Genomic DNA, 26,817 nt, shown 5'->3' with positions numbered 1-26,817 from the left:
CTCTGTGGAGTGCAGGACGCGTCCTTCTCCTGGGTGGAGGGCACTGTTGGTCTAGAAACCTTTGTGAGCACAGCACTCACACCCTCCGTCCCCTCTCCCTCAAGCACCTAGGGCTTCATCCTTTTCCAGCCTGGCCCTTCCCAGGGTCTTCCAAAATGTTCACAGACTTGAATTCTGTGGGAATTTGAGAGTGCTTTGGAGCTGCTAGCAACTAAAGGGGCTGGCCTCCAGGGTCCTGTGTGTGTGTGTGTGTGTGTGTGTGTGTGTATGATTCATTTGGTTCTTTTTCAGGAAAGGGAAGTAAGAGCTACTCTGACCTGACCTGAGTCTCCAAGGTACCAAGTACGCTTTGACCTTCTGCAAAAAGCACTGGAAATTCGTGTTTCCTCAATAGATGTCTACCAAACTACCAACTCTGTGCAGAGAACTGTGAGGAGTGTGGTGGGACAGATGAATGAGGCAAGGTCTTCTCTCCAAGGAGCATGGCTAGGAGAGGGAGGTCATGGTCCTACAGGACGGAAGAAAGTGAGGTGGAGGTGGGTGGAGAATGCACAGGGAGGGATGGCTCCCCCGGTGCTAAAAATGCCGACTGCAGGCTGGTTCCATCGGCCTCACTGCCTGTTGCTCGCCCCTGCCTGGACGGACCACCAGGATATCTTCACAACAGCATGCAGGGCCTCGCCCATCTCACACACCACTGGTCCCTGAGATCCAGTTTCCTTCTGCAAAGGGATGCAGGGGGGACCTTGGGGGAGCCTCTCTCTTCAGGCAGGGGAACCAAGGCCTCTGTTCACAGCTGGATCTTTGTCTGGGTGGTGGTCAGCATCCCAGAGAGCCAAGAGCAGAGTGAGGGTTGCAGAGGGAAAAAGGTGTGTGTGTGTCGGGGGGGAGATACAGACTCTTTGAGACATCAGAAGGAACTTCGAGAATTAAGACTTTTGAGATTTTAAAGTGGGTGGAGTTTCTCTTTTTTGGACCCTGACAAAATAAAGGAAATAGGAATGTTTCAGGGGACTATTAAACATAGCCTTCCCTGGAACTCTGGCAGAGAAGGCAACTTTGGATAGGGCCCAAGGACCAGGATGGTGGGATCTCAGAGCACGGATCACAGACGCTCACCGGCAGGGAAAAAAGTGAAGGGCTATAGCACTGTAGTGCCTGTAGCCTCCAGAAGAGGGAGCCTGGGGGCAGAGTCAGCGTGGGAGCCGCCTCAGCAAGGAGGGCTTTCTCCCCTCTGAGGGGCGACTAGTTCTCCTTAACCTCGGGCTTGGGTCTTTTGGTAACCTCATTCCATGGATTAGAAAGTCATAATGAAGGCAAAACAAAAGAAGCTCAACGAGGAGGGCATAGGCTACAGAGAGGCGCCTTTCATTCACATTCTTTTGTTCACTGTCCAATGAATGGAAGGCAGGGTCATTTTAGAGGCGCTGTCCCTAGAAACATTTGTAGCAGCAGGAGGGCTGCCCTGTCTGGGGGTAAGGAGGGATGGTTCAGAGTGGTCTGCACCCAGAGACAACCACCCGTGAGGCTGAGAGGAGACGGTTCAGTCCTGAGCCCACCAGGCTGTGGAGCAGGGCCAGACCCGCCTAGGAAGAAGACACAGGAACAATATTCTGAGGACCCAGATGGCCCTGACCCCTCCCCCTCCTTGGGGTCACCATAGGCCACTAGGCCACTGCCCCATTACCCTCTGGGGGCTTCTCCTGCAAGAGAACAGGAGGCCTTTTCAACAGAGGCTTAAGTTTCCTTCTCTGCTCGCTCAGGCACAGAAGCCTCTGGCAACTTGACACTCCGGGAGCTCAGCTGCGGGAGGACCCTGCACCCATGTCCGGAAGCTGGCTCTTTGCCTCACACCTCTCCACCCACACGTGCACTTCCCCGGTTCCTGAGAGGCCACGTGCAACCATCCTGGAGAGGAATTTGGGGATCTGACTCGCCTTATCTGGGACTTGGCTGGGACTTTGCAGTGGGGTGTGGGGGAACTCCTTGAGCCACAGCAGGGGTCCTGGCCCTTTGGGGGAAGCTGCCTTTTTTGCATTTTCTTTGGGAGAGGGAGAGGAGCAGCAGGCCCGAGCCCCTGCAAACCCAGCTCCGGGCTTCGGAGCTTTTGTCACAGACTCTGAGAGGCTGCTTGGCCCTTTCCAGAGGCCCCAGTGCCCTGTCACCAGACACCTCGGCATTCAAGGCGGGCACAGGCAAGACTGCAAATGGAGGACCAGCAGGAGCGTCTCCCACGGAGAGATTTCCCAGCGCGAACAGGCTCACGGGGAAAGGTTGCTTTTTTGATTTGTTTTGTTCAGTGCTGAAAACCTTTATGATAAGACATCTAGGAGGGGAAAATTCTAACGCAACACTCGACCCCACAATGTTAACCAAGAAGAAATCATTTGTGTCTCCGATATCATCAGAAGAAACTAAAATGCCACGTTAGAGAGCCCAGGAGTCGGCGAGGCAGGGTCAGTGGATGCAGTCATAAAAGCACACCCCTTTAGGAAATGCCCTCCTGGGCACCCGCCTCCCTCAGCCTCCTCACCCACGCCCCCCACAGCCCTGTACCACCAGGCCAGCAGTCCGGAGCCCCAAATCCAGTGTGTTGACAAACAGGCTCAGAAAAAAATACGAAGCTCATTAGGAAGGAGCTCATTAGGACTTGTTGACATGAAACCCATTAGACCAATTAACATTCCATTAACGGCCTGGGGCACCAAGGGGTTAATGCTGCCGGGCAGTAATTGGGCCAGGGTGCCGGGGTTGGGGGCTCAGGGCCTTAAGGATGAGACACAAAGTCTAATTGGGAACTCTCTGGCCAGCTGGCCTGACAGCATTTGTTCCTGGCCCCTGACCCTAGCTGAGACAAATTGATGGGGGAGAGGGGAAGTAGGGCCAGCTCCCTTGGCCCCTCACTGTCCCACCCACCTGCCCCAAACTGGAGACTGGGCCCATGGTTGGCACAAAGACAAGGGGGAGGGGACACTCCCACCCTCCTGGAATCTGACAGTCCTGTTTTCTTCCTTCACGCCCTTCCCCCCACTCCCTCTGGTCAAGTTTCTTTCTCAGCCCCGGGAAAGTGAGTCCCTTCTCTCCAGGAACTGCTTTTCAGTGATGTTACCCTCTTAGAAGAACTCTTTAAAGATGCTAGAATCTTTCAGGCCCAGAGCCTTGTTCATCTGAAGAGTGCACTCTTCAGAGAGACGGTTGGAGGGATGGTGGCCCTGGGTCCGCCTGCCTTCTGGCCCCTGACTTCCTCCCCTCTTTCCTCCCTTCCTTCCTTCCATAGCAGCTAAGAGGCACTCCTGAGGCCCCCTAGGAATGCTTCTGGTCTGTCCTCTGACACACACAAGCAGCGTTTTCATGATTTTCCTTCCCTTGAGACAAGTAGGGGCTGTGGAAGTCCCATCCCCTGTCTGGGTCTCAATTTCCCCATCTGTAAACTGTGGGATTGGATGAGGGAATTCACAGGGCCACCCCTCAGCTCTCAGTTCCCATGATCTAAGCCTGGGCTTGGGGTAAAAAAGTCTGGATTCCACATCCAGTGGAATCTACCACTTATTCTGTAGCCAGTACAAGTCACTTTCCCTCTCAGACTGCAAAATGAAGGGATTTCCCCAGAATATTCGGGAAGCCTTTGCCCAGGATTTGCACTGCACACATTCTTGTTGAATGAAACGGAAAGGGTTGGATTGTAGCTTCTTTCTAAAGGCCAGCCAGTGCCTGACTTCTCTTCCTCCCATCTAGTTGGAGAGTGGAAAGGAGGCCCCTGAGACCAGCGAGCCAGGAGCCGTCAATCCCTTCAGTCCAGACGCCCCCAGGTTACCCCTCCACCCCCACCCCCAGGCTGTCCCCTCTGAGCAACTGCCCAGGCCTGGGTTCTGACGTCTAGACAGATTTGCAGGAGGCTGAAATAACACAGTGAACTCAGCAGGAGGGACCGAAAAGCTGCATTAGTAACCTGGCTGGCTTCAACATCTCCCTCTGGGGCAGCCTCCTCAACCCTGGCGCAATCCGTCTCTTTTTCCCTCAGCCCCAGCACAGCGTCCAAAATGATCTTCTCTGGCCCAGCTCCCTTCCCAGAAGTGGCCTGTAGGTGGCGTCGCAGGGCCCCACTTTAATTGCATTATATAATATAACCTGTTTACTAAATCATGTAATCAGTCGCCTTAGGATTTGCAGCTTGGGATATGTATGGAGAATTGGACTTTGAGTCAAATTTAAAAACAAATAAAAATGAGAGGCAGCTGTTGCTGATAGTGTGATATTCATCTTTTGGAAACAAATTCACCCCAGTGCTATAAATTATGCCTGGAAAAAAAAAAAGTGTTGCTGGTGGAATGGAGTTGGCTAGATCTCCTCTGCTGGCAACTCGTAGCGATGAATCTTGAAATAACGGTGTCAACCTGTCACTGATTTCATGTGACTCTGTGGATTTATCTAAAGAAGCGAAGGCGTGTGGGTGCACGCGAGCACACACACAGAGAAACACACACACACACCAGGTCTCTCTGCAAAAACCAGTAAGGGCTAGAAGTGACAAGCTGGAGGCGGGGTGTCTGCCGGAGCTCGGTGGTCCCTGAGGCCTGGTGGATGGATTTGGCACCGAGAACTGAGCAGTGACGAGGGTGAGGTCGATTTGTGGTGGCAGGAGGACAGAAGGGAGAGAGAGGACACGCCATGGGCTGGGAAGCTTGACCATGTGAGCAGGGGTTTGTCACCTCCAAATCAGTTGTCGTGTTGAAATGTTTCTAAAGAGGGAGAAGTGGAGGCTCCTGGAGGGGAGGATTAAGGAATCTGGAAAGAGGGGCAAGCTCCCCAGTGCCTGCCCCACCTCACAGCACGGCAAACACCCTCGCCTGCCTCTTCACCCCAGGGGCAGTGGGAGCTGAGAGGAAGCTGGGGACCCTGAGGATTCAGACAGCAGGAATGTGGGGCTGAGCGGGTGCTGCTTTCTGCCTGGCTTTCTGATCTTGGGCTGGTGGGGCGAGATGGAGCTCCTCCAGTCTGATGAGGTCAGTCTCGGAGTGGGGCCTGGGAACCAGGGAGAGAGGCTGTGCATATCTGTTACTGAAGGAGGGACAGGTGCAGAGGAACTGAGTGGGATTTGCACTCAGGTCTGACATTCTTGTTCACTCTGTGTCCTGAAGGCCAGCTAAGAGGTCAAAAATAAGCTGCGACTCCACAATGACCCAGGTCCCAGGGCACACTGCACCCGGCACAGAGCCCAAGTCCTTGCAGAATGTCACAGCCAGAACACCTGCTTCCCTGCTGCCCCTCCAGGTCCTCCTTGGAATACTCAGTGGGGAGGCAGAGATGACAACCCAGACAAGCAGACGCTCTGGCCACCCATAGCTCTCTGCACTAATTGTCATTTGCCACCCTTCTGGGAAGCCAACTTGGGAGGTGGTGCCAGGTCATGCCCTAATATCACAATGCTGGTGTCCGGGGAACAGAGTGGGGACAGAGCGGAAGCCAGCATGAGCTTTGGCTAGGACTGCCTGCTTCTGACTCCCTGAGAGATGTGCAAATCTCTCTCTCTCAGTCCTCCTTCAGCCCTGAAATGCCACATGGAGTGAATGCGCCTTGGAAAAGGTAAGAGCCTCCTGTGAGACCAGAGAACCCAGAGACCCTTCCCCCAACCCCCAGTTTCCATCCCAAGGAGCGTGGCCTCCCCATAAATGGCCTGTGGTCCTATGTCCAAGGGCCTCAACCTCCTCTCCCTTCTCCACTCCCAAGACCATTTTACTGTTTGTTCTTTATTTGGAGTAACAGTATGTCCCCAGTGTGGTCGGGCCAACAGATCACTTATGCACTCACTGACCCCAGCCTAGAGATGAGCAGAAGCTTACATGAGAGACCCACCCTGGAGGAGAGGACACCGAGTCCCTCTGTGTCCACGGTTCACTATGGGGAGGATTAGTGGGCACACAAGCAGCATGACAAAGCAGCGTTTGGGGACAGGCCCCAGCACTGGGTCCATCACCCTCCTCAGCCACTCCCTCCTCCACGGACAGGACTTGCCTTCCTTGAACTCCAGCCGGACCAGGTTTCCCAGAGAGGAGCCCCGTCGTCCTGCCCTTTGCTGATGGCCATGCCGCTCTGACTCACACAGAAGCCAGAGTTCCAGGCCTGCAGCCTCTCCTCCTTGAGTCCCCAGTTCAGCTATTTTTTTAACTGGGCTTCACAACACGGAGCAGGGGAGTCAGAGGAGCAACACCCGCCCTGCTCTGGCGCCCTCTTCCTGCCTCTCCACACCAGGAAGGAGAGTGCTGGAGCCCCACCGCCCTCCCTGCCTTGCTGTCACACCTTTTCTGGCTTCAAAAAGCCGCTGATATATTTTACAAACTGAAACAGCAATTTAATTCCCCCGGATAGCGGCGATTGTCCATTAGATCTTCCTACCGAGGAGCTTAACAATAATTCCTTTCATCCAACTGCTTGCTTCTTCTTGATCTGAGAATCAATCCCATAAATAGCAGGCAAGAGTTCTCACATTACTCTCCCCTCCAGCTTTTAGCATTTTGATGAAGATTCTCATCTCCTCTTTAAGTACTTTACAACTTGGCAATTTTTCCCCCTTTGGTTCCTTTAAACAAAATAAAACAAAAAACAGAAGAGAAAAAAAAAGCATGCCGGCTGGGAGCGGGAGCACAGCCCTTGCATTCTGCTCACGGAAGTGGCGGGCGCCTTTTCCTACCTGGAGGCAGGGGAATGGCAGCAGTGACCTCCAGTGGGTCCTGTCTGCTGAAAAGTGGGTGCTGCTCTGCCCCAGAGGACCATCTAGTGTGTCCTCAAACTTCACGCTCACCACACCTGGGTCCTGCTTCTGCCAGTGGTGCTCAACTTAGTCTCCCATTCCAGGAGCCCCTCCCCCTATTGTTCACCCCCAGGAATGGAGGCGGGAGGGAGGCCCCAGCTGCTGCCCTGGGATGGTCTGAGCCAACTCCCGCCCCAGCCTGCAGCCCCCTTGGAACCTTCTAACCTAGAGAGGGGATTCTGCCTTTTTTTTTTTTTTTTTTTTTTTTCTCTCCAGCCCTCTTCATCTCTAGCCAAACAACAAGAGTGGGAAAGGTGGGGAGGCCCAGGGAAAGGAGAGAGCTTGAGGCCTTTTATTCAATTATTTCCTTTTTTTCAACATGCAAGCACCTCCAGGGATCAGGACAGCAGAGAGCCCTCCAGCTCCTCCACGGTGGTGGCTGGGGTGGAGTGTCCGAGCACCTGGGAGCCCTGGCCCGCCCCTCCCCCAGAAACACTCTCATGTACTCTCTGGTCTGCACACACACACAGAGAAACATCTAAAAATGAACCTGGGGACTGAAGTCCCCCTTGACAAACCTGATTCCCAGGTTTATTATTATTTGTCAAGAGCTGACAGCAGCCGCTGCTCAGGAACCGAGCTGAGAAAACAACACAGGCCGGGCCCCTGAGGCCCACAACTCAACAGAGACAAGCATCTCCAGCGCTGGGATCCCAGGTGGAAGAGTGCAGAGCCACCTCCGGCGGCCCTCCTGGGCTCCCTCCCTTTCATAAGTCTCTCCTCTCTGAGGCAGTCAGGAGGGCCCTGACACTCCCTGGGAATGGCGGGGAGGAGGAAAGCAGGCGTGGGGACCATGTAAGGTGTGGGCAGGGTGGCCGGAGTAGGGGGCTGCTGGGGGAAGGAGGGCATGGAGGCGAGGGATGCTGAAGCCTATGCATTCCACCCCTGGTGCAACCTCCGATTCTCCTGGAGCCAGAGGAGCTAAGAGGGTCAGCCAGGCCGCTTTTCTCTCTGAGGACTGTACCGTATCCTCTGGCTAGATGACACCTTGTTCCAATTTGTAAAACTTGCCTTTAGGGAAAAAAAAAGTCAAGAGTCAGGGTTGTGGAAGCAAGTGGCACTGTGCATTCAATTGGTCATTGAAAATCCACTCATTCCTGAGACTCCCATACCCAGCCAACGTGTGTCCTTCCTGTGCCTTCGTGGTGGCCCAGGCAGAGCTCACAAGAAACAAGAGCTCTAAATAGAGCCCACGGCAACAGGATCAGCTAGAGGAGGAAAGGCTGCCCAGCCAGGCTGCCCCACCCTTGGTCCTCGCCACCCCCTTGGAAGGAGGGTGGGTACACTGGCTCTGTGTTCCTGAGCTGCAGGAAAGCCAGCCCTGGGGAAGGGAAGATGACAGCCATGATGCGAGAGAAAGTGGCACGGCCACCCAGACTCACATCCCAGCAGACACTCCCTCCATTGCCCAACCTAAGACGTTCTCGTGCCTTTTGCTGTGTTTCTCGTCCACCAGCGAGGTGTTCTGTATTTCACAGCCATGCCTTCCCTTCATCGACACTTGGCTCCAAAGCCTACTGTTCCATGAAGACTTCCTTTCCTTTCCACTCCAGGACTACACGTGGGAAATCATGGCGGGAATGATCATCATGCGTGTTTCTGTGTTACGGAAAATCTGCTCCTCACCCACATGTCCCATCTTGCCCACTGGCCCCTGTTCCCCCAGCAGACAAGATCATGGCTCTGCCTTGCATGTTCACTGGGGGAAAGGGGGCAGCCTATGCAATATGACTCCAAGAAGTCTACTTCCTTATGGAGCTTCAATATATACACACGGTTATAGTTTAATTTCTTTGGCTTAACTCTTCTTTTTCTTTCCTTTTTTTTGAGACAGAATCTTGCTCTGTCGCCAAGCTGGGGTGCAGTGGCGCGATCTCAGCTCACTGCAACCTCTGCCTCCTGGGTTCAGGCGATTCTCCTGCCCCAGCCTCCCGAGTAGCTGGGACTACAGGCGTGCACCACCACACCCAGCTAATTTTTGTATTTTTAGTAGAGACGGAGTTTCACCATGTTGGCTAGGATGGTCTCGGTCTCTTGATGTGATCCACCTGCCTCGGCCTCCCCAAGTGCTGGGATTACAGACATCAGTCACTGTGCCCTGGCAGGCTTACTTTTTTTTTTTTTTTTCCAGATGGAGTCTTGCTCTGTTGCCCAGGCTGGAGTGCAGTGGCATGATCTTGGCTCACTGCAACCTCTGCCTCCTGGGTTCAAGCGATTCTCCTGCCTCAGCCTCCCGAGTAGCTGGGACTACAGGCGCCCACCACCACGACTGGCTAATTTTTGTATTTTTAGTAGAGATGGGGTTTCACCATACTGGCCAGGCTGGTCTCGAACTGCTGACCTTGTCATCCGCCCACCGCGGCCTCCCAAAGTGCTGGTATTACAGGCGTGAGCCACCAGGCCTGACCTGGCTTGCTCTTAAAATGTAAAACAAGCCAATCCAAGAAGCATAACCCTTTAAGTCCCAGCAGCCATTTACACAGCAGTGAGAATAAGTTTGTTAGTTCCTGGAGCCAATTTGGATATGAGTGAGATGATAATATAGAATTAATAACAACTGCCACTTATTGAGCCCTCCCTGTGCCCCAGGCGTGACACTAACAGCAGATACGGATCACCTGGTCTCCTTTTCTTAACAACCAGATGGTGTCGGCATTACGGTTGTTCCCATTCATGGGTGAGCAAACTGGGGCTTTGAGAAAGTTTCCAGATGTTACACACAGTCTGATTCCAGAGCCTGCAGGGTTAACTGGAAGTCTCAGGGTGAGGGCAGGAAATAGCAGGGAAGGACTGAGACTCCTAGAAACTGGAGAAGTCAGAAAAGGTGAGGCTGATTGTAAAACCAAGCTGCCGGTTTAGAGTTGGGCCCCCAAATACTGGCTGTCCTTTGACTTTCCTAGGCCCTGACTTTCCAAGCATCATGCTGTACTGACACCACTAAACGTCTTCTGTGTTGCCGAGCCTGGGCTTTTGTGCATCAGTTAACAGACACACACTCTGTGCCTTCCCACGGTGGGGAAGTTCCTCCCGTCAGCCCTGCCGTCCTGCGCCAGCAGTATGTGTACACATTTTGTTAAATATTTCATTGCGTTTCGCTCTTATTATTTTACAAAAATGAGCGAGAGATGGGAAAATGGAAGTGCTGATCCCAGCAATAAGAAGTAGGGGTCTCGTAAACATGATACGACTGAGACAAAGATGGAAAACGTTAAGCGAGCTGAAAGCGGCAAATCTTGAGTCTTCATCGTGGACTCATTGGACTGTGTGTTCAATTAGGAGGAGAAGGAACAAAATTAAAGAACATGAAATGATGGAAATATATGGCTGAAGACTGCATCTCAAAGGCGAGGTATAATTGGAATCTGATCATGTGTCGTGACTGTCTGGGAGCAGAGCTCCGGGAACGCACGGGGTATGTTCGAAAGCCAGGCTGCCTGTGCCTCACCCTGCTCTTGGCGGCTCCGGGGCCAGGGCCCTGAATCACATTGACTGGGATTCCGTCAGTGTCTCTGTCTTGTCATACCGGACTGAGGGGCCCTGCTGGGGCCCAGGAGGAGTGAAGTGGAGTAGAAGGGGGCATGCAGTCAGCCTGCTCTCTGTGACGGTCTCCACTTGGCCTTTCCCCACACACCCTTGTCTTTCCAGGGACCACCCGCAGCTGTAAAGAAGTCCCTGTTCTGGAATGAAATCTGTCCATGACGCACAGGCTAAGAGGCAGCTGGCTGTGTCTTGGGAAAGCGTGTCCAGTGGAGCAGTATTAGTTTTTTCAGGTCAGGGCACCCCAGCATTAGGGGGCATCCCCTCTCTTGTCATATCTTCCTGAGTCCAAGATTTATCATTGTGCCAAAGAAGTCCCCCTTCCTGTTCACTTCAGAGTCTTCTGCTCTCAGCCCAGAGAGATTCCAGGCAGCAGCCTGAATGGGCAGCCGGTGAGCCAGCAGCAGGGTTATTACCCACATCCTCTGAGACACGCAGCTATTAAACAGAAGTGCAAGGACGGAGCTGTGTTCTACCTCCCACTGGCTCGGGCTGTTCTCTGCCAGGGCCCGTCCCCTTCAACCTCCAGCCTTGGAAAGGGGCTGTGGTTCTCTGGCTCCTAACAGGGAAAACTTTCGTCATGTGCTGGCCCTTTCAGCTGCTCTCAGACACAGAGGAGGAGTGTTTCCTATTAGCATCGGAGTCTTTGAATACTAGAAATGGGTCTGAAAACTATAACTCGCAGTGAAGCCGAATTCCGACTTTTGCAATGCAACCCATTTCCTATCATTACGGTCTGGGTGGAAAGGAAGAGTCCGGCCTTTGGCACAGAATCTTCGTAGTCTCGATGTTCAAGATCATGCCTTCGCTTTGCTCTCTTCTTTCTCCAGTGAGATGGACACCATCTCTCATGCTAGGGCAAGGACCAGGGGGTGGAAGAAGAAGAGGAGAAGAAGGCAATTTTGCGCAGTGGACTCCGGCCCTCAGGGACCAATTGGGATGCTTAGAACAGTTACTAATCCTCTGGGATCTGAGCATTTGTTAGTCCGGCTCTTCCAGGGTCAAGTCTGTCCAGGGAAAAGGAAGAAAGTGTCTCTACTTCCAGATCAGGAGTTCTGTCCAGAGCAGGTTGATCTGAGCAGGCAGGATGCTGCGTGTGAGATGTCTGCTGCCAGAGCCAGGCTCTGGGAGGGGAAGGAGAAGTAAACGGGGCTACTCCTCTAAGATGACTCCCCAAGGGCACAAGTTTGCTTGGGGCTGGGGATGATCCCTGCTGTCTGCAGCCCCCTCGGAGCTTTCTTCTCTGTTTAGGGCCTGGCTGTCTCAGGTGAGAGCCTTTGCTTTGTGGCACTGGGAAGAGCAGTCTGCTGTCTCTTTGTCCTGCAGTTCATAAACGTGAGAAAAAGAGCTCACTTAATGAGGCACTTGCCACGGTCAGGGATGATTTCACTAGCAGAAGCTGTGTGCGCGTGAGCTGGAGAAGTGTGGGGAGTAGGGGAGACGGGCAGAGGGAGACAGGGAGGTGAAGAAGCCCATTTCAGAATGATGGGGCAGGTCAGGCAGAGAGCTCCCCAAGGGGGACAGAGAGCAGATGCTGGGGAGATGGAGGGTCCAAAGGAGCTGACCACAGTGAGAAGCTGGCTGCTGCGGCTGCCCTGAAACCCAGCCTCAGCCTTTTCTTCACTCCTCAGGAAATGAACACTTCTTCTCCAATTCCAGAAGCAGTGGGAACTCTAGGCATTAGAGCAGATTGTCAGATGACCAACAGAGGTGGAAGGGTCCTGGGTCATCATGAGGTCTGACTTCTTCCCCGGACAAATAAGGAAAATTGCCCAAGTCCATACAGCAAGTTGGAGATAGGGCCCTAATTAGAACCCAGGTCCCAAGTAGCAAATCCAGGCCTCATTTATTGAGCACCTATTCTGTGTCGGGCACTGTGCAGGGCAATGGACGTCCCAGAAGAAGAAAATAGAGACGCAAAGGAAAAGACATGAAAATGTAGCAAAATGGAGATTTCCCTGTGCTGAAGCAGACAGGTGACTTCAGACATAAAAGATTCCAGCACTAAGAAAGGAGAACACAAAGCAAACCTCAAGCCCCAGCACATGGTAGTGAAATAGGAACTTTAATGGGAAAAGAAGAGAGAACCACACATTCCCATGGATCCTCATTGCAAGATCGGAAACAAGGAGACGGTGCAGCCATGTCAGCAAGTTCTAGGAGAAAAAGGTTTTGAACCTGGGATTCTGAGCGCAGTCCAATTATCAATCAAGTGTGAAGACAAATGCCAGTGTTGGACATGTGAGAACTCAGAGTTTATTTCCCACTCACTGATATAAAAAATAACTAGAGGTTGTAGTCCAGCAAACGAAGAAATCTGAAGAGGTGGAGAACACTGAACAAGAAAGAGCAGCTGCTCAGGGCGCCAGTCATGGCACCACAGGGCTCAGAAGGTTCTTCCACAGCAGCCAACGGGCCACTCACACTGCTTAGTTCTGCAGTTGAATAACATTGCCATGCCCACAGTGGTTTTAATGCTTTCAAACAGATTTCCATCTTATAATCACCTATAGAATGCAGAGGTAAACGATAGCAATGTAACAGAGTATAAATCTTCTAAATCTTACCAATGTAAAAATCATAGATAATTTATTATTATGCAAAATATAATACATAGTACTATATATAGTATATTATATACAGTATAAAAGTATATGGCATACTATAGATCCTATATATTATATAATACATAATTATATATTATAGTACTTAGCATACACATGTATTATAGTACATAGCACATAATATACTACATATGATTATATACGCTAATATACAATATTCCATATTATATAATTTATATTATAATATACTATGTGTGATTTAAAAATACTGCATATATTATATAGTACACTATATAATATAGTGTATAGTATTATATATTATATATTGTGTTGTATACAGTATTATGTATGATATATAATGCTATATACTATATTATATAGAGAATATACTACAGGGTATTGTATATTATTATTATATATAATATGTAGTGCCACACTATATAATACATAATCTCTATAGTATATATAATGCTATACGCTATGTGTTATTTAGTATATTACTATTATTTTACATTATTAAGATTTAGAAGATTTATACTTATTAATATATAGTATATGTTATATATGGTGTATATATGTTATATAGTATATACAATGCTATGAACTAAAAATAGATAATATCAAATGGAATTTGATAAAAACTTATCAAACTAATACAAATTGGAGGGGGAGGATGTGTGCTAATTTCCTCAACTTTCATAGCAGACAGTTAATGGATAAATAGATGAACAGAGAAAAAAAGGACTTAAGCATAGTATCTAATATAGTAAGTGTTCAGCCATCAAATAACTAAAGCCAGAAGCTGTTGTGGTGGACTTTGGATCATGAGCCTTGTGGGGAGAGGTGAGGCTAGGAAGGGAGAGTTTTTATTTTGTATCTTTTACGCTGTTTGCTTTTTCCTCACATATACTTCTAATTTAAAAAATAACTACAATAAATAAATAACCGTGTATCTATATAACAGAAAACTATGCAGCAGTTAAAAGTAATGGAGTATATCTATTTGTTTTGACCCAGAAAGCTATCAATCGTATAACCTATGTTAAAAAAGCAAGTTTTTAGAACCATATTTAAAACATAACATTTAAGCATGTTATAATAAGCAGCAAAACTGATAAGATGTTGTCCCTACCTTCAAGGAGATTTCTGACCATGCACCCACTTGTGTGTCCTCTGCCCTGGGCCCTCTGGCCTGCTTGGGACCTCTTCCCTTTGTAAGATGCATGCCTCTTATTTGCTTGCTTGTTTGTTTTTTAGGGACAGGGGTCTCCCTCTGTCACCCAGGCTGGAGTACAATGGAGCAATCATAGCTCACTGCAGCCTCAACCTACTGGCCTCAAGCAATCCTCCCTCCTCAGCCTCCTGAGTAGCTGGGACTACAGGTGTGCATCACCATGCCTGGCTGATTTTTTAAAAATTAATACCTCTTTTTGCAGTAGATAAAAACAGTTGTGTACATATTTCAAGTAATAACTCTAAGTTCTTGACTATAAGTGCTCAGTCCAAAGTCTGGCCTGAATGAAGCTGCATAAGAGACGAACAGCTTTCTACACAAATATCTGGTGGAGGGAAGCAGAGAGGGGAGTGAGAATCCAAGGACGGCAGGATGTCAGGCCTGAAAGACTCCTCAGAGAGCCTGCAGTCCTCCTCCCTCGTTCACAGAGAAGGAACACTTGTGGGGCCCAGAGAGGGGCAGTGGCCAATAAAAGGTCATGCGTTGAATTATGATGTCCAGAAAAGACAGAACTGGGCTTTGTGAACAGCCAGCATCAGGAAACAGTAGACAAGTTGAAGGCTGACCTGGGAGCCTGAAACCATGGCCTGCAGAGCATCCTACAGGAGGTTCAGAGGGGGCCCATTCAGGAGCTGCTCAGAATGCAGATGGCTTGACTTTGAGGGGAGGCCTGGACAAATCAGACCACATCGCCCTTCCCTAGTGTCCATGGTGATGTGAAAGAAGAAGTTTTAATATAAGTAGAAGGGGGCACTTTGGGGCTGATGGGGAAGGACTTGCACAGGAACTGGCATTTTCTGAGCAGTTCTGATGCACCCGACATTGTGTGAGGTGCCTTCTTGTGCATTCTCTCATTTAATCTGCACAGAAGCCCCATGAGGTAAATATGATGACCACAATTACAGAAAGACAATGATGGTAAGAAAACTGAGGTGCCTGGGCGCAGTGGCTCATGCCTGTAATCACAGCACTTTGGGAGGCCAAGGCAGGCAGATTACTTGGACTCAGGAGTTACAGACCGGGCTGGAGAACATGGCAAAACACCATCTCTATAAAAAAAAAAAATCAGTCCAGCATGGAGGTGCGCACCTGTTGCCCCAGCTACTCAGGAGGCTGAGGCAGGAGGATCACTTGAGCCTGGAAGCAGAGGTTGCAGTGAGCTGAGACTGTGCCACGGCACTCCAGCCTGGGTGACAGAGTGAGACCCTGTCTCAAAAAAAAAAAAAAAAAAGAAAAGAAAACTTAAGTTACATAACTTGCCCCAAATCTCACAGCCAGCAAATGGCAGAGCTAGAATTGGAGTCTAGGTTGGTCTGGTTCCAAAGCTTAAGTTTCCTCAAGGAACCAGAGGGCTCCAATAACTATGTGTTCACCAACTGAGAAAAGGAGAAATGTCTCTCCTAAATGGGGATACAACAAATGCTGTTCCCTTCCTGAAGCCTGAGTATGGAATCAGCTCCTTTACCCAATCCATGACTATCCAGGTACACTGGCTAGCTCTTGAGAACTAGGGTTTATGTTTGCCCAACAGGACTTTGAAAATCCCCACCTCAGAGGATATCAGCATTTGGGACTCCCTTTCTCCCCAGCAGAGTTCCCACAGTGCCAGGCTCGGAAGAAGATGGGCTAGGACCTAGCATGAGTGCCGGGAGGAGAAGGAGCTGGAGTCCAGGACTCTTGATTTCCAAGTTTTCAGTCCCGAATCTGTCCTGTACCAACCTCAAAGGCATATGACCTGCTCTTGCCACCCCTCAGACACCTGCCCCCAGCCTCCTCCTATGTCTCCCGAGGCACCTCTGCCGCCACTGAGCCCTGACTCTGGGAGAGGCAGGCAGGCCCAGGAGAGTATATATGTCAGTTAGGGTTTGTCGTTTACACGTGGAGATCATTAACGAGACTTATTTTTAAATTGTAATTGCAAAATGTAAATGCTCCCCAAACCGATGTGTAATTGCTACCCCCTCCACCCCAGCCCTTCCCCTCTGGTGCCAGCTTTGCAAGGAGAGAATTAGAAAATAAAAAGGGGGTGGATTATGTAAGCAAAACGATTTTAAAAAAAGAGAGCGAGAGAGCTAAGAATTTAAGTGAGACAGCTGGCAGCTTCTCTGATTGCCACACTTCCAGCATTAGCTGCAAAAATTGTCCTTGCCAGTTGCACCCATCCAAGCAATAGTGTCAACTGTATTTAGTCCCTAGAACAGACCATACTGTCACTCACTTGGCAAGACAGTTCAGTGGTGTGTGTGTGTGTGTGTGTGTGTGTCTGTCTGTCTGTCCGTCTGTAGAGAGTGAGAGGGCGAAGGTCAGGGGTGATATTTGAGATTGCCTCTACCCCATCTGTGGAAGCCTTCCATTCCACAGGAAGACATAATTCACAGCAGGATTAGCAGTCCATCAACCCTGTTACCCATATGCTACCCTGCAGGTGATGGCAGGAACACCTCCATTCTCCATTCTCCCAGGCTCAGACTGTCTTCTTTGGACTCCAGCATCCGCAGCCTCAGCCTGCAGAGAAATAGGACTCTACAGGAGAGTTCAGCAGGAAGAACCTCAGTTCTATTCTCAGTCCCAGAGAAAGCCACTGAACTTGGGCATCAACACACTTCACACGGATTCACCAGGTATAGAACCCTTGTCCCTTTTTGTACCTTCTTCCCATCTTCTTCAAGCCCTGTCCACAGCTGCCATCTACAGTAAACTCCTTGTGACATCACTCTACACATAGACTCCAAATGTTGTTGAAAAGGCTCAACTTGCCCCCGAAACGGGCGTCGCTCAACCCACACTCAGCAAAGTCTTGACCCACACAGATACCCTCCCCTCGGCTTCCACCGCGAGGAGCCACAGCTCTCCCATGCCACCCACCCCTCGTTGACCTAGAACACAGAGTTTCCCAGACAGGAAGAAGGATAAGCATTGCTGCCAGTCTGTCCTCAGCCATGTGGTCCTCTGAATAGACTAGCTGCTTGGGGAGCTGGGCAAAGGGACATTCATCTTTGTGGTTAACTTTCCCTTGTTCCCTCTCTCCAGGGAAACTAGCTTTGTGAGGAATTTAGCAATGATTTCTGCCACCGAAATGGAGACTGATGTAAGCTCGTGGTGGCCCGAAGACATCAGGGAAATTTACAAAATCCTGGGCAAGGTCCTTTGGAGTTGGGGCCCAATCTCACCACAGCACATCCAGCCCTTATCATGGCGTACTGGAAAGAGGAAAGGGTTGTTTTGGATAACTGCATGTCTAAATCCTTGCCTATATTGATACTTACGTCTGTGAGATCATGAAGTTACTTAAGGGGATTAAAAAAAAACCCTATCTGGCCGGGTGCGGTGGCTCACACCTGTAATCCCAGCACTTTGGGAGGCCAAGGCGGGCAGATCACGAGGTCAGGAGACGGAGACCATCCTGGCTAACACGGTGAAACCCCGTCTCTACTAAAAGTACAAAAAATTAGCTGGTGTGGTGGTGGGTGCCTGTAATCCCAGCTACTCGGGAGGCTGAGGCAGGAGAATGGCGTGAACCCAGGAGGTGGAGCTTGCAGTGAGCTGAGATCAAAAAACAAAAAACAAAAAATCCTATCTGAGAAGAGGATTACATGAGATTCTCTATTCAAAATGCTTTATACATTCAAAAGAACTGTTGCTCTGAGTTCATCAGAAACACCTGGAATGCAGTTTCCATTCAAAAACACTTGCGGTACAGGTTCCTAAGTCCTAATCCTGACTCAAAGCATCAGAAGTTCTGGCTTTAGGGTCCTGGAACTGCATTTTTAAGGATCGTCTCCTCCTTGCCACCAGGTCATTCATGGGTGATAATGTTTGCTCCGGAGGGTGGTACAAATGTGATCATCATCATGATACTAAGCAAGGCCCCACCCATCGGTATCAACAGCCATTTATTGTTCACCGAATACGTAGATGAAAAGAGACAGGAATAAGACCCAGCCCTCCTCCTCAAGGAGCTAAGGAGGTGACATAAAGACCTGAGAATAATCATACAATGATTGGCTTTCAAGGTAAGTGTCAGCTCATGTTCTGAGCTGGTTCTAGAGGCCTTCAGAAGGAAAGATAACCTTTCCCTGTTACATAAAGATAACATGTAACTATATGTTAAAGGACAGAAGAGCATTTCTTACTGTTCAGGTGATCCCAGGGGTCTCTGAGATGGTCCTCAGGAGAGTCACTCCCCTCTTTCTACTTCCAGCTGGGCCAGAATTTCTTCCTCTCTGCTAGAGCCAAAGCACCTGCAAAAAAGCGTAGAGCAGCTCTCAGCAGGGAAGGCAAGAATTGCAGGGGTGGTCAGAGAAGAGGGGCTCCCGGGCTCTGTTCTCCCCTTTCCAGGCCTCTCCAGGATGTCCTCTATTCTGTAACTTCCCTTGCAGCCGTTTCTCCTGTATTTGCCATTCAATTCTCTCTCAATGTGGTCACTGAGGCCCACGGAGTCACTGTAGCCAAGCCCTGGTCACTGCTGAACACGCCCTGTTGTTGCCCGTCTGGCTTCCTGACACCAGGAGTGCCTGCGGCCCTCTCCCCCGAGTGCGGGCAGGTGCCTGTGAGTGATTTCTGTGGTGCTGGGAAGACCACAGCTGACATCTTGTATTAAGGCTGTGGTGAAACTCAGAGGAAGGGGGGACAGTGGTACATTTGTCAGGTGTGCGGATCCAAATGATAGCAGGCTTCGGCTGGGATCTGGAGAGACACTGAGGGGTAAGGGTGGGTGGGGAGGTGTCCAGGGCAGCAGGGAGGAAGAGTCGGAGGGGAATGGACCCAAAGCAGCACTTAGCAGTAAAGGACAACCTGTGACCTCAAGGTGGCTTTGGCTGCACAACTTATTTTTATTTTTCGATTAAAGTGAATTAATTTTGTTTGTCAATATTTGAAATGGACCACGGTGTTGGTGAATGGAGGGTGGCTGGTCAGCACTTCCATAAGGCCTGACCGGACACTTCTCAAACAGTCCCATCAATTTCTCCTTGTGGATGAGTTGCTAATTGGACTTCAGTGAGGCTATGCTTGGAGTCAGGAAGGCAGGGTCGGGGGAGGGGGCTGCTCTGAGGCCTGGCTGCACTTTCAGAGCAGCATCGGGAGAACCGCTGGCCAGGAGGGCCAACCCTATACCAGAGGTAAATGCCTCTTTAACATTAACAGTTCCTTCCTAGTTAACACCATCTTACTCTCCCTGTAAAAACACATTTGCACCTCAGTAAAGAATGTAATTAACTAGTGACATGACAACAAGAGGAGCGAAACAGTGGCCCAGGCTGGGAGCTGCAAGGGGTGGTGGTGGTGGGGTGGTGGAAATTTAGATATTTGCCTGAACAACAAGACTTTCTCACCTCCCTTCTGGGGTGTGTGTGTGTGTGTGTGTGTGTGTGTGTGTGCGCGCGCGCGCACGCACTGCTGGGAGGTGAGGGTGGCAGAGAGACAGCATCCGGGATCCTGAAGGAGGTTTGAACTCCTGGTGGCAGGAGAGAGGAAGTCGAGGGTGCCGGGAGGTGGGACGAGCTGAAGGAAGCAAGGATGAGCAGGGTGGTTTGTGAATTTCCACTAACAAAAGCTCTCTGGATTAAAACAAAAACCTCTCCCTTTCTTGCACCCCAGGCTCATCCCAAGAGCAAATAAGGGACACCAGCCATCGCCTGCCCTGGGCAGCCCCTGGGAAGAGCCCAAGAGATCAGGACCAGCTCACAGGCATCATCGTGGTCCTGTTACTCCTAGCTCGTTCCCTGCACCAGGCTTCTCCTCCATGTGACCTTGTCGTGAACTTTGTGACCGACTCCCAGTTCTGTGGCCACCCCAGCAGCAAACCTGGGCGATATGCCTGATTTCTCCCTCCTCCAAGCCTCATCTCCTTTTCACTCCTCCATCACTATCCCACTTCTCATCCTCTTCCAGTCAGGCCTGAAGATATCTTCCCTCCTTTCCATCCCCAGCGGCACAAGCCACAAAGGACCCCTCTCCCCGCCATGCTCCTCCTTCCCACCATCGGCCCCACAGAGCACCCCTGCACTGCTGCTTCCAGGCAGAGCTACCGGGACAGGTGACTTCATTCATGCTCTTCAAGGTCTTGTCCATGCCAGGCACTGCCGACACAGCGTGAGTGCCTCACACCTGTAATGGGCTTACAGCTGTGGCACCACCCCCGCCAGAAGTACAATGACTTCCTGCTCAGAGAAGGCCTTCAACACACGTCTGCTCATCGTCTAGATTCCTGCTCAGAGATGGCCTTCAACACACGTCTGCTCATTGTCTAGAAAGCAGCTGGTCCCGACTGCCTTTCTAGACCCATCTTCCACCCTGCACCAGTGGCTCTCTACTCTCCAACCACTCACAACACCTGCCATTCTCCAAACCTGTCCACAACTTCCCACTCCCTCAATGCCTGATTCTATATTTCTATCTGATCAGATATTTCTACCGGAACCATTCTTCATTGTTCACGCAAACGTTCTGGCTGCTGCCTCCACAGTCAGAAGTAATTTTTCCTCCTCTGTGCTTCCAAATAACATGTTGCTTGTCATTCTCTGAAAGCTCTAGTCACATCCTGTCTCATGCTATGGTTACCTTAGCTATCTTTCATCTCCTTCCAAACTATAAGCTTCTCATGGGCAGAAGTCCTATCTTAAATCTGTATAATTTTTTCAGTTCACAAAGTACTTTCACGTGTAATATCTTCTTTAACTCTTAAAGCAACCTGTAAAAGTAGGTATTTTAATATGACGATTGTGTTACCGTTAAAAAATAGCGAATACTTCTTGTAAAAAATAGATAAATAAGAGGAAAAATGTTAAGTTAGTAGCAATCCTACAATACAAATATAAGCTACAGTTAATATTTGGAGTAAAATGCTTCTTTTTTAAAAGCAGTATCATATTTTCATACTGTTCACTAAATAGCCTTTTATATTTAACAACATATCATAAACACCTTTTCATGTAGGAGGAAAAGATATTATAATTTTAATGATTATGGCATTCCATTTATGGGTATACTATAATTACTCAGACAAATTCTTCACATTTGTTGTTTAGATTATTTCCAGTTTTTGCTATTATAAACATGTAATGACTATTCTTGCAGTGGACTCCTACTCCAGACTTGATAATTTTCTTAGGATAAGTTTCTGGATGTGAAATTGCAAGTCCAAAGGTGTGTTCATCTTAAGGGATTTTTACAAATTACTTGCAGGAAGGTCACACCCATTTACATCCATCAGCAGCATATGAGAGACGCCTTTCCCCTGCCAGGTGGTTGCTCTGATTTTGTAGATGTGGAAAATGAGGCTTAGGAGAGTCAAGCACAGGGCTTGCCTAAGAAAACAGCCAGCAAGTGGTGTATCTTCTGACTCCAGACATTTTGTTCTCCCAAGCTCTCTGCTTCTCTTTGCCCTTCTATTTCTTACCAGTCCAAAGACAGTGCTTGCAGTAGTAAGTGCTAAATTAATGCTGCACTCACCGAAGGAGAGGCAGAGGTGGCTGTGCCCTGAGTGGCGGGGTGGGGCAATCCTGGGAGCTTTGCTAACATCAGCCGTTTCCAGGTGTCTGAGGCTGACTTGGCAAATGACAGATCTGTTCTTCGGTAGCTTTTTCCTACTCCCTCCTGCCCTTTTCTGGGAAGGTACAAATTGCTTCAATTTAGTCCCCATATACTAAGAATCTACCTTGTGCTGGTGCCTGGGCATCAAAGACAAAACATACACATTGTCTGTCTCTGTCTCTGTCTCTCTTTCTCTCTCTTTCTCTCTCTCTCCCCTGCTCTCTCCCTGTCTTCTAGGTGCTTACAGTCTAGTGGGCAAAATAGAAGGTAAAGAAATAATTGTCACCTACAATGTGTGTATGATGCTGCTTCTGACTGTCAGCCTCCGGATCCCACAATGGCCGGAGCAGGGCTCAGGGCCAGGGTGAGGGTTGGGGAGGGGAGGAAGCCCTGCCTGACTCCAACCTCTGTCTCCTTCACTGTGTCCCTACTGGCTCTGGGGGTCCATGGCTCCCTCTGTCATCCTGCTGTAGCCACATGTTCCTTGTCCTTCTGCTCTAGCTGAGCCTCTGCTGACCCCATCCCAAGACGACCCAGAGGAGCTAGAACTCTTCAGAGAGGAATCCCTGCAATATTAGGGAAAGAAGCTGACCCTGCTCTCCACTCAGGGATTAATAAAACACACATTTGAGAGAGGAAGGATGATCCAAGGTGACACCAGCACGCCCCCATGCAGGGCACCGCTTCAGGGCTACAATATACTTGGAATTCTCCTTCCCAGAACTGAAAACTGCCAAGTTCTACTTGTTTCCCAACAGCCTACAGAAAGCTACAAGGCATAAATACAGTCTGTAATCTCCTTCCTGTCACTGCCAGCGATTCTGCAAAGCACAAGGGGGACCACTCACATGACAGAGAGCCAGCCTGGCAGGGAGGAGGCGACCCCTGATGCTGCGGCCATCCTCCCAGCCTCCAACCCGCCTCTTGCCCTCCACACTCAAGCCGTGTGCCCCTTTCTAGACTGCAGGCAGAAGGACCCAGCACTCCCCTTTTTGTCACCATGCAGAGCTCTTCCTCTCCGAAAGCTAAGAAGCAGCACAGCAGGCAGGGCCAAGCCGCAGATGCAGACAGGAAGTCAGAGAGAAATGGACGGATTGGAAGACACGGGGCTGTGTGACCCAGCGGCCCAGATGGTTTGGGGGACAAGAAAGGAAGCAAGAGCTTCAGACTGAAGATAAAGTTCCTCTGTCCTCGCGACCTCCCCACCTCCAGCACTGTGGCTCCCACAGGCCTCTCTCTGCCTATCCAAGTTCATTCTACGGGACGGCTCTACAGACATGGGCTGGCTTCCCCACAGATCACCTTTGCCTGTTTTGCCAACTTGTGCTTAGGCTTTTTGCAGATGAGTTGGACAGGTGAAGACTGAGCCTCTGGAATCTGCGGCCAGAGACCCAAACCAAAGCTTGTTCCCTGTCCACTCTGGGAAGGTTACCCCACTCTGGTGTCTATCTCAGGAGCATAAAACGCCAAGGTTTTTGCCCCAGTTGGCCCAAGAGCCTAAAAAAGAATCTCATCTCACTCTGGAGCCCACCGAGGGCCTCTTCTTCCATGAGTGCAGTGATGAAAGTGTGGTTTGCCTACACGGACACCCCAGCAATCCCTAATAGCTGATGTTTGTGAATCCTCAGACCTCCCTGCTGGCAGGGGTGAGCCATGGAGGCATGGGAGCCAGGACCAGCTTTGCCACAGGTTTACTCTGTGATGTTGGATGAAATATGCCACCAGTTTGAATTGTTTCCTCCTCATCATTACTGGTTTTCATCATTGCTGTCGATAAACAAGGGGCTGGGCCTGACAGTGTGACATTCTCTGGTCTCATTCTCTGGCAATGCTTGACCAGCTGTTAAACTCAATTTCCATCCCAGGGAAAGCCTCAAATTTCACCAAAGCAATGAGGCTGATCTCAAAGAGACCAGATACCAATCCTTTAGAAAGAGAGGGGCTCTTTGGAAGCCAAAGTAATTCATTGACTTGTTTATGATGTTTCTCCTCTACTCAAAAGTTTATAATGGCTTGCCAGGGCCTAAAAGACAAAATTGAGATTTCTTAGCTTCCATTCTTCCCCTTCATTATCAGCCTGATCCTACCAATCTTACCTAACCCCCCACTACTTTCAAATCTGAACCTTTTCTCCAGCCAGGCCAGGCTGCCAGCCTCATGGCCAAGCACACCCCCTGTGTGAGCTCCCTGGCCCTCCTGGCCCACCTGCCACGCTTCCCTTTCCTCCGTTGTCCAGGTCCCATCCAACCTGCAAAGACCAGCTCAAGTCCTGCCTTTTTGCAGCCGAATGAACTCAGACTCTTGCCCCCCTCACCCTATTACTGACCCTTGATCTTACTTAATTTCGTGAGCCCCTGCTTTGTGCATGAATCTTAATCTCCTCAATGTCATCATAAGCTTTGGATTGTGATGTGGATATGATTTGGATAAGGATTGTGAGACTTTCATATTTCTCTTATTCCTTCCATACGTACCTAGGTTAGTACTGTGCCCATGGAGATCATGGAAAGTATTGTTCCTGTCACATGAAGAAGAGTCACTACTAGAAAATATTAAATCAGATCAATGCTGAACCAGTTGATGGTTTGCTTATTTAGTTATTAATTATTAATTGCCAAAGGTATCACAGTTCTCTATATTTCAACATGTTCTTGAATTGAGAGCTGTTGACTAAACTATGTATTATTTTGCATGCTTCCTGCACTAATAATAAGTGAATGTGGGAGAGAGAATACAATGGGTGGAAAGGTGAAGTCAGACAACCTTGAATTCCAATCCTAGGTTCCCGTCTTCCAAGCTGTGTAAGTCACGGTTTTCCTACTTCTGTAAAATGGTTACAATAATACCCAACTCACACGATTTGATGGTATTACATTAGACGTGTGATATGCTTAGCAGATAGCAAAGGGCTTGGCAATGACGTAGACTAAGCCTTTCATAAATGATGACTATTGTCATTAGTGACAATGATAGCAATAATAACTTGTTTAGATCTCATCTAGGAGCATCCTACTCATCCTCTGAGACTCAGCTCTGTTAGATTTTCTCTCAGGGCCACTGAGCCCCATACAGGGTGTCTGTCATTCCTTCCTTTCTGCTCCCCTAATACCTGGGACCATATCTCCAAGACAAAGTCCAAAGTCCTTAGCCATGAATTCCAGGCTGTGTCACTGAACTATCTGTTCCTAGGTGTGTCCCTCCCACTAAGCTCTGAGTTTCCAGAGAGCAGGGATTCTGTATTCCTCACCGTGCACTTCCAGTCCTGGCCTAGCATCAGGCTCAACGTGCATCTATTAAATGCGGGAAAGAATGGATAAGCACGAATACCAGATGCAGTCAAGAGACCTGGGCAGAGTTTGGCCAGTCACAAATTTTCTTTCTGGAGAAAGGGGCCTGGGGGAGAGATTGGTAGTTAGGAATGCATCATGGAAAGCAAATGTCTGCTTTAACTCAGCTAAGACCAGCCCACTTGAAGGGACTTTAGAAAAAGCCTTTCACTTGCCCAGCAGGACTTTCTTATTTGGGGAACCTTCAGCCCCATCAGAAGACTTTGACATTGAACACCTCTGCAAGGCCCTGCCTGTCTCTACTTTCCTTACCAAACTCAGCTCAGCCTCCTTCTCTCAATCCTCCCCTCCCATCCCTTTCCCCAGTGGTCAGACCCTCAGCCTCGGAGTCCCTGCTCTCTCCCCAAGCCAGCCTGCTTGATGACTCTGGGTTCCAAGGCAGGCTCCCCAGCACCAATGGCTCGCTCCAGAAGCAGGTGAAGGTAAGTGCCTCTTGGTACAATCTGTTTGTTTTTGTCTCTGTCACCAGAGAGAGTGAGCTACATTTTCCTCCTTTCCATCTCCATGGCCACCTCTCAGCTCAGCAATTCCCTCCTGATCCATCTCCCTGGGGGCTGCTGCATCCTCCACAGGCTGCACAAGGACCGTTCCAGCAGCTTAGAGCATCCTATGCACAGTTCTCTTCACACTTAGCCAGCCACACTGTGATCGTCTGGGTACCACTCTGCCACCCCACTCGATTATATAATCCTAATTGGAATCTCAAGCCTACAGAACTCCCCAGAGCCTAAGATGTATTTTGTACATATAAGGTGTTCAGCGTATTCGCTGGATAAAGGAGTAAATACATGTATATATTCAGCAGAGGGCATGTGGAGTGTATAACACACCACGTGCTGATCTCCTTTACGAAGAACTATATTATCCAATTTATTACTTAGGCCTTGCAGCAACTTTGGAAAGTAGTTATTTTTAGTCCTGTTTTTAAAAAGGGAAAACTGAGGTTAGAAAAGTTAAGTGACTGGTCCATAGACACAAAACTGGTTAAGGGGTGAAGAGAAAGGGTGGAGTCCAAGGGTGCTGTTGTGGCCTCGTCAGAACAGCTCCTGGCCACCTGCCCACCTGCCTATCTAGTCTGGAAAAGCTGTAAAGAGGCTGAGCTGCTTCTGTTCTGCCTCTCTTGGGAAATAAACAAGAAGAATTCTTCTTCTCATCATTTGGTGAGTCGGTGACATTTCATTTGACAAAGAATCTAGGAAAAGCCTCTCTTGGGACTAGTTTTGGGACCAGGCTCTGATAATATTGCTTTATTGAAAAAGGATGCGAGGAACTGAGCTCCGGATGGCCTTTTACGTGGAGTAATTTATGCAGGAAATGAGAAATATATTTTTTTAAAGAAACACACATTGATCTACATAGTCACAAAGACAGCAGTGACAACACACACACACACACACACACACTCCCAGAAACACTGTCACAGACACACAAAGGCACAGATTCCAGTTCAGGGTCATGCTACACACAGTAAGCAGCCAGAAGATTCCAAGTCAGATGCATACAGAGCCTTAGGCTCACACCCACTTGCAAAACAGTCGGAAGGCGCTCTCTGACTTTCCTTTCCATGCCTCCCAGGAGAAATTGTGATTTTCCCCACACATGTAAATGTTCGTTATTAAGGAATGCAGAGGAAGCATGACATTGAAGAAGTTAATTTCTCTGTGCCTCCTTGCCCTTTTCAGGGCTCTATTTCCTCCCATGATGACCACACCACATATGGAGATGGTGTCAATCCGATGACCTGCACCTCGGGGCCCGGTTCCCACTCAGGGAAGATTCACACCTTGTGCCTTG

General features: G+C 49.4%; 1 protein-coding gene across 5 annotated transcripts in view; it reads right to left on the bottom strand.

Moving 5' to 3' along the window:
- PKNOX2 (PBX/knotted 1 homeobox 2) overlaps positions 1–26,817 on the bottom strand; it is a 268,109-nt gene that overhangs the window by 83,143 nt on the left and 158,149 nt on the right. For all 5 annotated transcript variants that reach the window (XM_023208561.1, XM_023208562.1, XM_023208560.2 and 2 more), the window contains one exon: positions 18,277–18,384. The gene's annotated coding sequence lies outside the window, so the exon portion shown is untranslated. The remainder of the gene's footprint in view (positions 1–18,276; positions 18,385–26,817) is intronic.

The sequence above is a fragment of the Piliocolobus tephrosceles genome, chromosome 13, assembly GCF_002776525.5.
Source record: "Piliocolobus tephrosceles isolate RC106 chromosome 13, ASM277652v3, whole genome shotgun sequence".
Lineage (NCBI taxonomy): Eukaryota > Metazoa > Chordata > Mammalia > Primates > Cercopithecidae > Piliocolobus > Piliocolobus tephrosceles.
The sequence above is the reverse complement of the archived record's forward strand: the minus strand, read 5'-3'. Positions and strand labels throughout refer to the sequence as shown.